Genomic DNA, 15,287 nt, shown 5'->3' on the forward strand with positions numbered 1-15,287 from the left:
TTCACTCAGCACTCACAAGCCAGTGGCTACAGTTTCCAACCCCAAAAAGGGAGGAAGAGAAAGTGGGCTTGAGAGTCTATAGCTCTTAAAAGCAGTGCCAAGGCATAAAAAAGGAAAATTTCAGGATGCAAAGCCCATGCGGCGACAATCTGGGGAAGCTGCACTGGGGTGCGTGAGCTTTGCTGGCTAGCTGCTCAGTACAGCTGGACATAATAGGACGCTGGTCTGGGAAGCCCCTTCTTGCTGCAGGCTGCCTGGTACACTAGTCAGAGGTGAAATCCAGTGAGACAAGAATATGATTCTACATTCTATTGGAGCAGCCTGGGATACTCTTCAAGCTTAGGGAATGGAAATATTTTAACCTACAAAGAAAGGGGCTTTCCATGGATTTCCCAGTAATATGCATTTATCTGAAAAGGAAAGTAGGAAAAGCCCTGCCGGACCAACAGAAAGCAGGTCTGTCTTCCACACAGTACAGGCACTGTTCTGACTTCATTCTTATGGAACAGACACCATGACGCATACTGTTTCAAATAACGGACTATTTGCTTCTCATTTGAGATGCAAAATCTACTCAATAAAATGGGCACTTAATTACCCTCTTTTTGCAACAGAACAATTGAGTTAGTTGCAAGCCAAACATTTCTGTCTGTCACCCTGATCAAACATCCATGATTGAAGGAGGAAACTTTTCACTGCTTCTCCAACATAGCAAGCTCTTTCCTGTCTCTCTGCCTTTGCAGAAGCCAGTCATTTTGTCTAAAAAACTGCTTTTTTTTTTTTTTTAATTGCTCACATATCCTTCTGGATAACAATGATAGTACTGCTGCTAATGATGATGATAAGTAACATAGAATATGTGTGACTGCATGCTCCTTGCCTGGCACTGCCCCTAGAACTTTATTACAGATTATTCTGTTTATTACTAAAAGCAACTTGATGACATAAGTGATTTTACTTACCCTAATTTACAGACAAGCAAATTCAGGCACAGAAGGATGTTTTGCCCAAGGCATATGGCGACTAAGTGCCAAAACACTGTACTAAAAAGGCTAACGTGAAAAATACAGGCCATGCCAAGTGTGGTTACGGAAACTCTCAAACACTGCTAGTGGGAATCATGTAAATCGGGACAAGTCACATTTGAAAACCCTTTTATAGTATTTATTAAGTTGAAAATAAAACACAAAAATAATTTTATTCCAAGGTATGTAGACCTCCAGAAAGGAAAAAATATATATATTTATATATTTTCTTCGATGCACACCTAAAGGATTTGCATCTCCACATTTTATATAATAAATATATTTATATATTAATATCATATATATTATATAATATGTTATATGCATTATATAATATAAATATATATTAATGTTATGCATGTGTGTGTGTATATATATATATATATATATATATTTTTTTTTTTTTTTTTTTTTGAGACAGAGTCTTGCTAGAGTGTAGTGGCACAAGCTTGGCTCACTGCAACCTCCACCTACTGGGTTCAAACAATTCTCTTGCCTCAGCCTTCTGAGTAGCTGGGATTACAGGTGCCTGCCACTGCACCCAGGTAATTTTTATGCTTTTAGTAAAGACAGGGTTTCACCATCTTGGCCAGGCTGGTCTCAAACTCCTGATCTCATGATTCACCCGCCTTGGCCTCCCAAAGTGCTGGGTTAGAGTCATGAGCCCCCACACCCAGCAGAAAATATACATTTATCTACTAAGGATGAACATAAGGATACCAGTAATTTCATTCCAGGATATATAGAAGAGATTCATACCATAATGTTAAGAGCAGCATTATGTATAATAGCCCCATATTGGAACTATTCAAATGCCATCAACAGTATAATGGATAAAACTGCATATATTTGCTAAATGGAATAATAGACTACAGCATGAAAGTGAACAAATTGTAACTAAGTCTAACAATATTAAAAAGCTCACAAAAATAAGGCTAAGAGAAAGATGCTGTGAACAAAAAGTATATATATCATGATTTCACTTATGTAAAGTAGAAAAACATAAAATTAATCTATGCTATTACAAATTAAGATAGTGATTATCCTTGGGGCATGGCAGCATCTGCAGTGGGAGCTTCTGGGATGCTGATAATTTTCTGTTCTTGATTTTGAGGCTGGTTACACAAGTATGTTTACTTTAAAAAACCAGGCTGGGTTCAGTGATTCAGGCCTATAATCCCAGTGCTTTGTGAGGCTGAGACAAGAGGACTGCTGGAGTCCAGGGTTTCAAGAGAAGCCTGGACAGCATAGCAAGACCCCATCTCTAAAAAAAAAAAACCCAAAGTGTTAATATTAACCGAGTGTAGTGACACCTGCCCCTAGTCCCAGTTACTCTAGAGGCTGAGGTGAGAGGATCATTTAAGCCCAGGAGGTCAGGGCAGCGGTGAGTCATGATTGCACCACTACACTCCCACCTGGGCAACACAGCAAGATCCTGTCTCAAAAAACAAAAACGAGTAAACAAGCCAAAAACTCATCCAATGGTACGCTTAGAATTATTTTCACTTTTCTAAATGTATGTATGTTATACAATGTATTTCAATATTAAAATTTAAAAAAAGATCTGAACAAATTTAAAGCTCATGCTCTCAACCTCTGTGGGATATATTCATATTTTAAAAATTATTCAGAATGCAATATAGCCTGGCATATACAGCTATTCATACATATTTTACTTCAAAAGGCATTTTTTAATATGGCCTCTGATAGTGCTTAACAACTTACGTAACGATCTGGTCCCCACTCAACTGGGAGATTCTTGAACAGGAAACCTACGCACTATATTTCTTGGTATCTCAAACTCTTAGCATAGGGTATGAACCATAATAGTCTGTCTTTGGCTGTTTGATAAATCAATGAATACATTTCTGTTTTCTGAATAAGTGCTGTCTATAGGAAGGGCTGCACTGGGAATCAAATGTTTAAGATATGATGTTCCTATGCTACAGAAGACTGACAGCATCAACTACTATGATCCACATGCACTTATCTGAACCACAAAAGCACAATTAATGTGCCAACAGAATGGAACTTTGGACTATTTATGTGCCTGATTACCAGACTGCAAAGCTCTTTCTTTACAGCAAATATTCTTCTGGTTTTAAGTGGGAGAAGTGGAGATTCAGGATGTTGAGTAACCTGTATGGAGCCCATGAGAACACTGCAGAGGGGGAGAAAGAACCAGAGTCCAAGGATCCTTGAAATCTTGGTCTTCATTCTTTGAAATCAGTGTTAAGAAACGGGCCACGAAGATATATTTAAGCGGTCCCTAAATACATGACCCAAAGTGATATCCTCCAAAAAGAATCCTGTATTCCTTTGTTTCCATTTTGACATTCAGGCTTTGAAGATTTCTGTTACAATTTAAGTATGTTGGTTAGGAGCCACTATATGAATCAGGTTATATCCATTAACGGTGTAGTATTCAGTCTTTCCTGGCATTACAATATCAATTGTGCACCATGTGATTTGTTTCAGGACTTCTCCATAGATGCTCAGGGAACCTATAACACACAAGCATGTTTCTGCCAAAAACTTTGTAAACATTTTTTGTTTACTAGAATAAACACATCCCTGTGTAGTAGAAATAGTACTGACAACAGACTTATGTCTGATTTAAATTCTGTCTCTGTCCTTTAAAATGTGTAACTTTGGCAAGGACAGTAACTTTCTCATATATAAAATGGAGGTAATATTTACCTTGTAGTTATTATGAGGAATAAAGAAAATGTACACAAAGCACTTAGAATAATAGTACTCATTACCGTTATCAAAGAAAGAATATTGGTATCTATTATGGAATATTCACACTGGTTTCTAAACTCATAATCGCTATAAGAAAAGAAGATATGAGAACACTAGCGTTACTGAGTCTTTCCTTGAAATGCTATATCTGGGGCCTTAAGCAAACATAGAGGGTCCTCTTTGTCCATATAGGGTATAGGACTGCTCACTTTTCTGCACCAGACCAAGCCCAAGATATACAGTGTTGGAATGAGCCTGACTGTGAAAGAATCATAGATGTCTCCCCTAGTTCTAAATAAAAGAATGTCATGCAGTACAGAAACCACATTTTTAGCTGAGCTGTCTATAAATGAGAAGCCCTGATTTTAAAATAATATATTTGGTATCTATAATTACCAATTATGAGGGAAATGTATCTGAATGAGTTACAGTCTAAAATTATTGATCTTAGACAATTGAATCATAAAAAATCCTTAATAATAAAACTTTACTTGTTACAAAATTTAAATAATTGTCCCAGAACACAGTTTAGATTTTATCTTTGTCTTAGCTAGAGGGAAAAAAAACTAAGCTGTGAGAAAGATTAAAATAAGTAACTAAAACTTGGTCTCCACAAAATCTGCTACAGTGCTGAAAGTACTATAGCAGATTTTTTTTAGAGAATACTCCCTAATTTATAAATTTAGAATTGAAGTATGCTCACAAATCTGATAGTTTGAAATTTGTGAGGTTTTACTGACTTAAAAAATGCCCAATTAGTAGAGAAAATATAAGTGAGACAAATATTTATTCCATCGCACTCCAACTCCCGTAATATTGTTTGATAGTTTTTAGAAGTGCATTTTTTTTTAACTTTTGACTTCAGATAATCATAGATACACATGGAGGCATATGAAATAATACAGAGATTTTCTGTACACTTTACATAGTTTCCTCCACTGACAATATCTACAAAACTATGACACAACCAAGAAATTGACATTGATGCAATTCTCTGCCTGATTCAGATTTTATCTGTTTGACTTGCACTCATTTGTGAGCATACGTGTATTTTAGCACATGCATAGATTAATGTGAACTTCACTATAGTCAAGATACTGAATATTCCCATCAGAGATACCCAGGCTGTGGAAAAATAGGAACATGATTCCTTGAGGAATCGCCACACTGTCTTGTCACTACAACATAGAAATATGATTGATTTTTGGGTGTTGATGTTAAGCCATTTTCCATTGCTATAAAGAAATACCTAAGGCTGGGTAATTAATAAAGAAAAGAGGTTTAGTTGACTCAATTCTTTAGGCTGTACACACTTAGCACTGGCATCTGCTCAGCTTCTGGGGAGGCCTCAGGGAGCTTTTACTGATGGCAGAAAGTGAAGCAGGAGCTGGCATATGGCTATCATTTACTGATGGCAGACAGTGAGAGCAGGAGCAAGAGAAATCATAGAGGGAAGGTTCCATATACATTTTAGTGATCAGATCTCACAAGAACTCACTTTCACCTAGACAGCACTGAGCCATGAGGGATCCACCTTCAAGATTCAAACACTTCCCACCAGGCCCCACCTCCACCATTGGAGATTACAATTCAATATGAGATTTGGGTTGGGTCAAAAATTCAAACTGTATTATGCTACAACTTTGCTGAACTCACTCATTAGTTCTAGGTGATTTTTTTTTTTTTTTAAATCTTGGGATTTTCCATGTAGGTAATCATGTTATCTGAAAAAAAAAAAAAAAAAAAATCTGTCTTTCCAATCTTAATGCCTTTTTTTTTTTTCCTTATTGTGGAAACACATTTCCCATTACTATGCTAAATAAGAGTGGTGAAGGTGGACATTCTTGTCTCTACAACAATGTAACTTTTTTTTAATCTCCAAAATTAAATCTGTGCTTGTGTTTGAAATGCATTTTATTATCTATTTCTGTTCCTTTCCCTCCATAAGCTTGTAGCCTTGTGGGGAGGATGTCTTCATGAAGAACAACACTAAGTAGCGTTAAATAAAATGCAGTGTTTAATCGAGGTTGTATAGACTCTGCAGTGAACTAGAATTCCAGTTACATTTCAGAGCTACTAATATTTATGATGTGCTTAATATATGTCAAATATTGTTCTCAAAGTCTGAAATAAAAAGTAAAAAGGACAGTCTCCTTACTATTTTCAAGCTTACGGTCCAGAGAGGGAGAGCATAAATAAACAAATATATAGTAATTAATGTGTTTTAAGTGCCACAAAGAAAAGTAATAAAGCAGGTGATGAAAGAGAGAGTGATAAGGTAAGGGCAAGATTTTAGAGAGTGTGGTCCAGAAAGTCGTTTCTAAATAGGTACCATTTTTGTGGGTGCCCTTCTTCTAAATCAAGGCAAGAACATTGAGACAGAAGAAATAGCAAATGCAGAAGCCCTGAAGGGAAGGAAACTTAGTGTATTTGTGAAATAGCAAGAGGACTGGTGTGCCCAAAAGGGAGTAAGAAGCAGAGAAAGAAGAAAATGAAGCTGGAGTTGTAAGTACAATCTAGGTGATGAAGAGTCTCTTAGACTAAAAGAATACTATGGCTTTTAAGAGTCATGTTTTGTTTGTTTTTGTTTGTTTGTTTGTTTTTTTCTTGTCCAGGGAAGTGATTTGATGTGGTTTATGTATCAAAAGGAGCATTCGATGAGTGTTGCTGTAGACTACTGTTAGGAAGATCACATGTTCACAGAGTGCTGGCTTTTGTTGTATTGTCATTAATGCTATTTCATAGAATGAATTGATTTTCCTTATCGCCAATAGAATTGAGTTACTTTGCTATCTGGCAGAAAAATAACTGCGACTATTGACATTCCATGCTATACAAATAAAATCTAAGAACCATAAAATATACCAATAATTATTTTAGTATTAATAGTTCTTTCGTATCATGCTAGAAATTGGGACTAGGCACAGTGGTTCACAGCTGTATTCCTAGCACTTTGGGAGGTTGAGGTGGGAAGATTGCTTGAGGCCAGAAGGTCAAGATCGGCCTGGACAACATAGCAAGATCTTGTCTCTACTTAAAAAAAAAGTCAGGTGTGGTGGCATGCACTTGTAGTCCTAGCTACTCAGGAGGCTGAGGCAGTAGGATCCCTTCAGCCCAGGAGTTCAAGGCTACAGTAAGCCTGATTGTACCACTGCTCGCCAGCCTGAGTGACAGAGCAAAGCTCCATCTCAAAAAAGAAAGAAAAAGAAAAGAAATTAAATAGTTTGAATTTGTTAAAGACTGTGAATATTAACTTACATACTTATTTTTGTCATTTTAATTATGTTAAAGACCCCATCCAGGTGTTCATCTAAAGATCTTTGATTCCTTGAAGACAATTTTGATTTTTTTTTTTTTTTGTCTTAAAGAGCTAAAATTACTTCAAGGAGAAAAAAAAAGCACACATAACAATAAAACCTCACTTCACCTTCTGCCAACCCCATTCTCGTATTTACTCTCCAGAGGGTTCCCTGAATACATCACCTCTGCTTACACTCTTCTTCCACATTTATTCAGTTAAATTAGCTTTCTTTATCCTCAAAATGGTATTCAAGTATCACCACTTTTTCAGAGACAACCAATTCCTCTTATAGACTTAGGTCAATATTTTCTGATCATCCTATCAATACAAAGAATGATAATAAAACTAGGTGACACTTGAGCATTTATTTTATATAAGAAAAACAAATAACATATTGTATTATTGTTCTCCTCATCATATTAATATGAAAAGTAAGATTTAGAGGCATTAAGTAACTTATGTAAGGTCCTGGAACTATCAAATTACAGAGTTTAAATTTCAACTTTGTCAGGGTTTGTGTTGCTTGGATTGCAATCATTATTTATATCCACGGTTTCCAAAGTATGCATGCAGATATCCTGAGCTGCCCCAACAAACTTAAAGGAGTGCTACAGTAGATTGCTATTCCTTGACGGAAACATACTGTTACTCTGTGACTCTCAGATCCTGTAGAAATCTCTTGCTTGAGGTAGTTCAGAGGCTCAACATTAGATTACACTACATTACTTTCAATGACACCATAAACTGAGTGTTTCATGGTTGCTGCGTAAAAGGACAAATACTAAGCAAAAAAAAAAAAAAAACAGTGTGGGAGAGGAAATGAGGGTGGCCATGTCCAATCCGATTCCATGTTTTGACAAGCTGTGTTATGCCTGATAGGTGTACATACTGCATTGATTAGTAAGTAATCGTGGCCACTTAAGAATAAAATAAAAATAGTATTTTTTTCTTTCAATGTATGTGTTACTTTTTTTGTTCAAATGCCTACTAATTTGTTAAGACATAAATATGTATTATCTTGCCTGGACCTGGCCGGGTGTGGTAGCTTAAGCCTATAATCCCAACACTCTAGGAGGCCAAAGTAGGAGGATCACTTGAGCCCAGGAGGTCGAGGCTGCAGTGAGCCATGACTGTGCCACTGCACTTCAGCCTGGGTAGGCAGAGTGAGACCCTGTCTCAAAAATAAATAAATAAATAAATAAAGTTTCCTGGACCTAACTAGTTAATAAAGGCAACTTTCAAGTATTTCTTTTATTCCATGTGTGTTATGAAAAACTTACTAAGACACTAACGACATCATGAATGGAGAAAGTTTGGACATCTCTGGCTGGATATTTGTCTCATCTACCAAACTGAGATTTTCTTGAATGTGAGATAAAACCAGATTGGTGGAAGTAGAAATCAGAAACGATCTTTTTCTTCTGGTCTGCCTCTCCTCTGTAAGAGTTTGAAGACTTTTGGCTACAAGAAACAATCCAACACACACTGTCTTGAATAATAAGGAGGAAAAGGGGAGGCATACAACAGGCACTGACCTGTGTAGCATCTCCCCAGGGATAATCACATTGATACTTACCAAGGAAGTAACTGAAAAATTCTTACAGGACAGATGCAGAAATTTCATTAAAAAAAAAAAAAAAAAATCTAACCAACGCTATTAGGCATTTAATCTCTATTTATGAGAGAATAATATGTGAATTTATAATTCCATTGCAAAAGATTTGTAGAGAATTGCCAGCTGACTTAGCTGCAAGAAGGGTTAGACAAAAAAAGGTATGTCAAAATTTCTGTCCTTCATGGAATGTTCACAGATCGAAGCAGCCCTGTTTTTCCCTTCCAGATGAATACTAGAGTCACCAGATTTACCCATTAAAACTTCAAGATGATTGGTTCAATGTGAATTTCAGATTTCAAAAAACTTTTTAGTATAACTATGTCCCAAATATTGCATGGGGCTAATTACTACTACAAAATTATTGTTCTTTTTTTGTTATTCTTTTTTTCCCCCCAAATCTGTTTGGTAGGGAACAAATTTATTATTTACCTAAAATTCAAATTGAACTGGATATCTGGTATTTTACCTAGTAACTCCAGTGGAAACAGAAATTCACTTCAAAATGTAATTATCAACAGAATTAAAGTATCATCATTTTCCAACCCTTAATCAAATAAAGGATCTAGAATTGTGATTTTTAAAGTGTGGTTCCCTGCGCAGAGGCATCACCACCATCTGGGAACTTGTTAAAATGCAAATCCTTAGGACTCATTTTATCCCTACTAAAGCAGAAATATTGGGGTTGGGGTCCCCAAAAGTGTGTTTTAGCACATGATGTTGTGATGATTCTAATCAATGAGTTGAGAACCACTTACCTAGGAAATTTTGGTAGGCAGAGTAATCTTCCCCCAAACATGCCTATAGTCCCAAAAAGTAAGTTAATATCATAGGTTACCTGACAAAGAAGAATTAAGGTTGCAGATGGAATTTTGATTGCTAATTTGCTGACCCTAAGACAGGAAGAAAATCCTGTGTGATTCAGGTGGGACCAATGTAATCACACGGGTCTTTAAAAAGAGTGAGTCAGGAGAAAATGTAACTATGGGAAGAGGGAATAAAGATGCAACATGACTGGCTTTGGAGATGGAGAGTGTCATGAGACATGGTCTGTGGGCAGCCTCTAGAAGCTGGTGAAGGAAATGGATTCTCCCCCAAAGTTTCCGAAAAGAAATGGGCCCTGGTGACACCTTGATTTTAGTCCAGTGAAACCCTTGTTGAGCCTCCCACCTGCAGAACTGTAAGATACACTTTGTTGTTAAAGCCGTCAAGTTTGCGGTCATTTGTTACAGTGGTGACAGAAAACCATTAGAGCAATGGTCATCTATGCCTGCTAAAACCATTAGCTAAAAAGGCAATGCTCTAATACAATAATGTGAATGGGTTGGAAGTTTATGTCAAAACCCTACTGTGTTTATTCATGTGTATTGTTTAAAACTTACTTTATACACATATGCAGTTTATGTCTTTTCAACTAATCATTTATTTATAAGGTTTTGAATTACAGACTAATAATAGTAACCATCAGCTATATTTAGGAAATCAAGAGGCCCAGATTGCATATTAGCAGTCAACGCAGTATTGAGCAGAGTGAGAAAGCCACAGGTAAGGAGCACTGTTGAGGACTGCGCTCTAAATACAGCCTCACCTGTTTGCTTGGAATGATGTCTCCCACAAGAGGTGTAATGTACCTATTTTCTCCCTTTTTATTCTGAGCAACAGGAATATCCTTGGTAAATTGTTCTGGAAACAGGCCTAGGAATAACTTGAGAAATAAAGGAATACATAGATGTCCCAGAGGCCTCAGCACAGCCACAGAAATAAATTTTTATATCATGACTTGACCACAGGCACAGAAGGCATCAAATTTTAAGTTTCCCAAGAAAGGGTTCTCATTTTTCTTCACATCTTCTGTCTGTGCTTAATCCTGTCTAAATTAGCATGAAGGAGAAATATTTACATAAATGCAACCAGTTACCTAAAATATGGAAAAATCAGGGATTTTCTGGTACTTTTTATTTCTATTGAAAATAATATCTGTGGCCATGTGAAACCTTTGGCAACACTTCTGGCTGGCAAAGAATCTTTAATTTTTGTTCATTGAAGTATCACTATTCTCATAGTATCAACGGTAACATGCAGCTGTTAAAAATGCATAAGATATAGATCAGTACATCTATATGAATGACATGGACCTTCTTCTCAAGAAATGTACCTCTGGAGACTTCCTTATTGGTGTGTTCATACAGGCTGGGCATGGCCCTATTCCAAGAAGCTCCATTTACCTAGGCATGTGACAGTGGCACTGTCATCGTACCATGCAGCAGCTCTGCTCCCAGACATATCCCAACAGCTCACTACCCCCACACTGGGAGCTTACCTCCTCTTTCGTACATTTTTTATCAGGATTATTTTTTAAATCTTACCATCTGACATGAGGAATGATTCACGTAAGGATCAAATAGTTCCCTTTAGCTCTGAGATTTTATAGGACTATAATTCTGTTCACTTTTGGAAGACTTTGGAATTTGATAGAAGAATAAAGCTAACCCCACTCATTCTTCAAGGCCCCACTCAAATATCATGTCCTCCCTGACACCACCTCCTCGATCACTGCCTTCTGTAAACTCCTCTAAAAATTATGGTCCCCAGGCGCAGGCAAGAGCAAACTAGGGCTCTCAGTAAAAGGGCTGTTGAGAATGAGAAAGATGCTGAAATAAGTTAAATAGAAAGTTATGAAAACCAACAAGAAGTGTGGCCAGCATTTCAAAGGGCATTCTCCTGGTAAGTACAGTGGTCTTAGCCTTGAGTAGAATGGCCATCACCATGCAGGAAGGTGTGTGGAGAAGGACAGAACACATACAGAGGGAAGAGGTTATTCTGCTATAGGTTCTAGCTTTTATTCCAATGATAGCAGAATCATGGTTGGTGAGGGTAGGCTGAGAACAGCATTGAGCCCTCCACAGGGACGGGCACTGGTGAGAGAATGCAGATAAGCAGAGTGCTGAGACATGGTTAATTGGGCTGGTCTCAGTGACAGTGGAAGTCCCATATGGAAACAAGAGTGTGTGTGTGTGTGTGTGTGTGTGTGTGTGTCACAGAGAAGAGAGAGAGACAGACAGACAGACAGAGAGAGAGAGAGAGAGAGAGAGAGAGGGAGGGAGGGAGGGAGAGAGAGAAACAGAAAAAAATATGGGGCCTGAGTCAAAAACCCAGTTGCGGTGGGGCCCGGTGGCTCATGCCTGTAATCCCAGCACTTTGTGAGGCCAAGGCAGGCAGATTACCTGAGGTCAGGAGTTTGAGACCAGCCTGGACAACACAGTGAAACACTGTCTCTACTAAAAACACAAAAATTCGCAGTATGTGGTCGCTTGTGCCTGCAGTCCTAGCTACTGAAAAGACTGAGACAGGAGAATCATTTGAATCCAGAATGCAGAAGTCATAGTGAGCCAAGATCATGCCACTGGACTCCAGCCTGGGTGACAGAGTGAGACTCCATCTCAAAACCAAACCAAACAGAACAACAGCAACAAAAAACCCAGTTGTATGAATTCAGGCAGATAATTCCCGGATGAGCTTTTAAGGACCAGGCAATCTAGACACTGGAATAAAACAATAAAACTCATTTGCATGTGTACTTGCTGATAGACTAGGGGTGCTAATGTCTCCCCTGCTCAGCTGTATCTACCGAGGGCTGAAAGTGTAGCAAGTAAAGAGTGAATAATGAAATAATGAATTACTTATATTGAATAATGAATTATTGAAAACTGATGATTATTCAATAAAATGAGGAAAGCAGGAGCAGATAGTCTATTTTAATCATTTCACTTTCTGATCATTCCATGTGTGTCTAGCTAGAAAATAATGAAATACTAATAAATATATACACATAGAAAATATAGAATCACATGTGTTTTATATAATAAGCTCATTGCATGCAATACACATAAATATTACCCATAATATAGCTTATGTATATTTAGCACAATTCTACATATTGGGAGGTGCTCAATTACTATCTGTTGAACTGAACTTTGGCATACTGAGATTCAAATATTCTTTCATTTTCCAGCTTCAACTGGATGAATTTGCTAAAAGTAATGACTCATTTAAGACCTTATCTTTACATAATCCTAAGAGCTGAGTAAAGTAAACCAGTTATTTTCTAGGACTATTCTCTGTCCTACAGGGCAAGACAGCAGCCACTGTTTAGAGACTACGCCCAGGACATAGCTCATGGTAGGGCCTGATGACTAGGAGTCATTAAACCAACTGTTAGAGATGGGGTGGGGGAGGTTTATTCGAAGCAATAGAATGAAATCACAGAATTTGTAACATCTCCAGGCCCAGTCACTGTTGCAACAGGTGATAAGTTCTCGCTCTCTCCTTACGGCAATGATGAGATTCCCTAAAATTCCTTTCTAAAAATCTGGAAGTATTTTCCCTCTTCTGATTCAGCTGCTTTCATACTCTTCCAAACCAGTTACTGATTACACACACATAGCATTTCATACATTTATACACATGCACACACACACACAATGTAACTTCTAACAGCCTAAAGAAGTATGACTCACAGGTTGGAGTTGGGGAGAAGGAGGCGTTTTTTATTTCTCGCCTTGAAAAGTAGTGTCTTATTGTGTTGTTATAACAGTCTACCTCTTTTCGTAACATATTTGAGATTCACGAGATTTAAAATATCACCAGAGTTTATGTTTTTTTAAAAAAATTAGGAAAACAGTTCCAGTAAGATGTGAATCCCTAAATAATTGCTACAAGCTTTGTAACAAGGGGCTTTTGATTCCTTGCTTATGTGCATTGGGAGGGTCTTCAAAAAACGGTTAAAACAGAAAAGGATGGCTTGCTGTATTCTAATTATTTAAGTGAAAAGAGTTGATTCAGATGACAGACCAACTACCAGACACAGCAGCCAGACGAAGACCCCTTTATGCAGAGCTGCTTTAGTCTCACAAGATAAAGAAAGGAAGGAAATCAGAGAGTTTATTTTAATGATCCTATCCTGTCTTCCATCACAATGTAAACAACTATCCCCCTTTCTGTTCAGATGACATGATTTTCCATAGCCTCATACAGCCACGAATATGAGCCACACTAAATAGCTGTTGTTGGCAGAAGATAAGGAAGAAAGAAAGTGCCCAAATGAGGTTTATTTATTTTATCTGACACTGCAACTGTCAGACTGCAAATACCATGCACTTTATCCTGGACAGCCTGTCAACTTCAAAGAAGAGGTACATGGAGAAGAGTCTGGAATCTTCTCGCCACCATTAAGCAAAGCCCCGCCAAGTTAAGCTAAACTTCTCTAGTGTCTGTGAAATGAAACACACACACTGTAGGTTGCAATTTTGCTGACAGGTAGGTGTTGCTAAGAAGGCCATTGCTTTTTAAGGGGGTCAAGAACTGCCAAGGAAGAAAACTAAGTGCACAGTGGACAAAAGCTGAAGTCTGTGTTAACCTTTGGTCAACGGTATTCCTGGCCTTTTGGCATTACCCATTCCAGTATATTTTAAGAAAGAGGACTGTGTTTTCTGACTGTAAATATGAGTGCAGCAGGTTGAACCAGGATACACCAAATATTTTTCTAACTGAGGGAGACCAATGTAGAATTTAGATGCCAACAAGATGACTAAACAGCCATTTGTCTCATATTTACTCATTTAAGGCTGATGGGAGTGGAAAGAAACAGCTGCTGTGAGCTATTTCTATTGGGAGGCAATAAGATACAGCATACCATAGGAGATTATTTTAAACCCAAGGTATATTATTGACGCAGGTCTTTTATAGAAACGTCATATTCTGTCAGCTTCTTTGTCAATAATGTACACGCACAAAGAAGTTTAAACTGGATCTCCTTGGTGAAGTATTTGTTTGTTTGTTTGCTTGCTTGTTTTTTGTCAGCACACTTTACCTCTCAACCATAAAGTATTTTGTGTGATAAAACAGAAGGGTTTGGCCGGGCACGGTGGCTCACACCTATAATCCCAGCACTTTGGGAGGCCAAGGCAGGCAGATCACCTGAGGTCAGGAACTCGAGACCAGACTGACCAACATAGTGAAACCCCATCTCTACTAAAAATACAAAAATTAGCCAGGAATGGTGGCATGTGCCTGTAAGTCCCAGCTACTCAGGAGGCTGAGGCAGGAGAGTCACTTGAACCTGGGAGGCAGAGGTTGCAGTGAGCCGAGATCATGCCACTATACTCCAGCCTGGCAAAAAAAAAAAAAAGAAAAAAGAAAAAAAGAAAAGCAGTATGGAGGTTTCTAAATAAATTAGAAATAGAACCCACATAAACACACACACATATGCTCAATAGAATATCATTCAGCCCAGAAAAATAATGAGAACTTAACCATTTGCCACAATGTACTGGAATCTGGAGGACATTATGCTAGGTAAAATAAGCTAGACACAGAAAGAAAAATATTGCATGATCTTACTTATATGTAGAATATTTTTAAAAATTAAATATGCAAAGAGAACAAAATAGTGACAGGCTTAGAGAAAGGGAGTGGAGAGGAAATGGGGAGATGTAGGTCAGAGGATAAAAGTAGCAAATATTTAGGATAAACAAATTGAGAAATCTAATGTACAACATGAGACTATAGGTAATAAAGTTGTACTATATTTGGAATTCATGCTAAA

The sequence above is a fragment of the Saimiri boliviensis genome, chromosome 15 (genome assembly GCF_048565385.1).
Source record: "Saimiri boliviensis isolate mSaiBol1 chromosome 15, mSaiBol1.pri, whole genome shotgun sequence".
Taxonomy (NCBI): Eukaryota; Metazoa; Chordata; class Mammalia; order Primates; family Cebidae; genus Saimiri; species Saimiri boliviensis.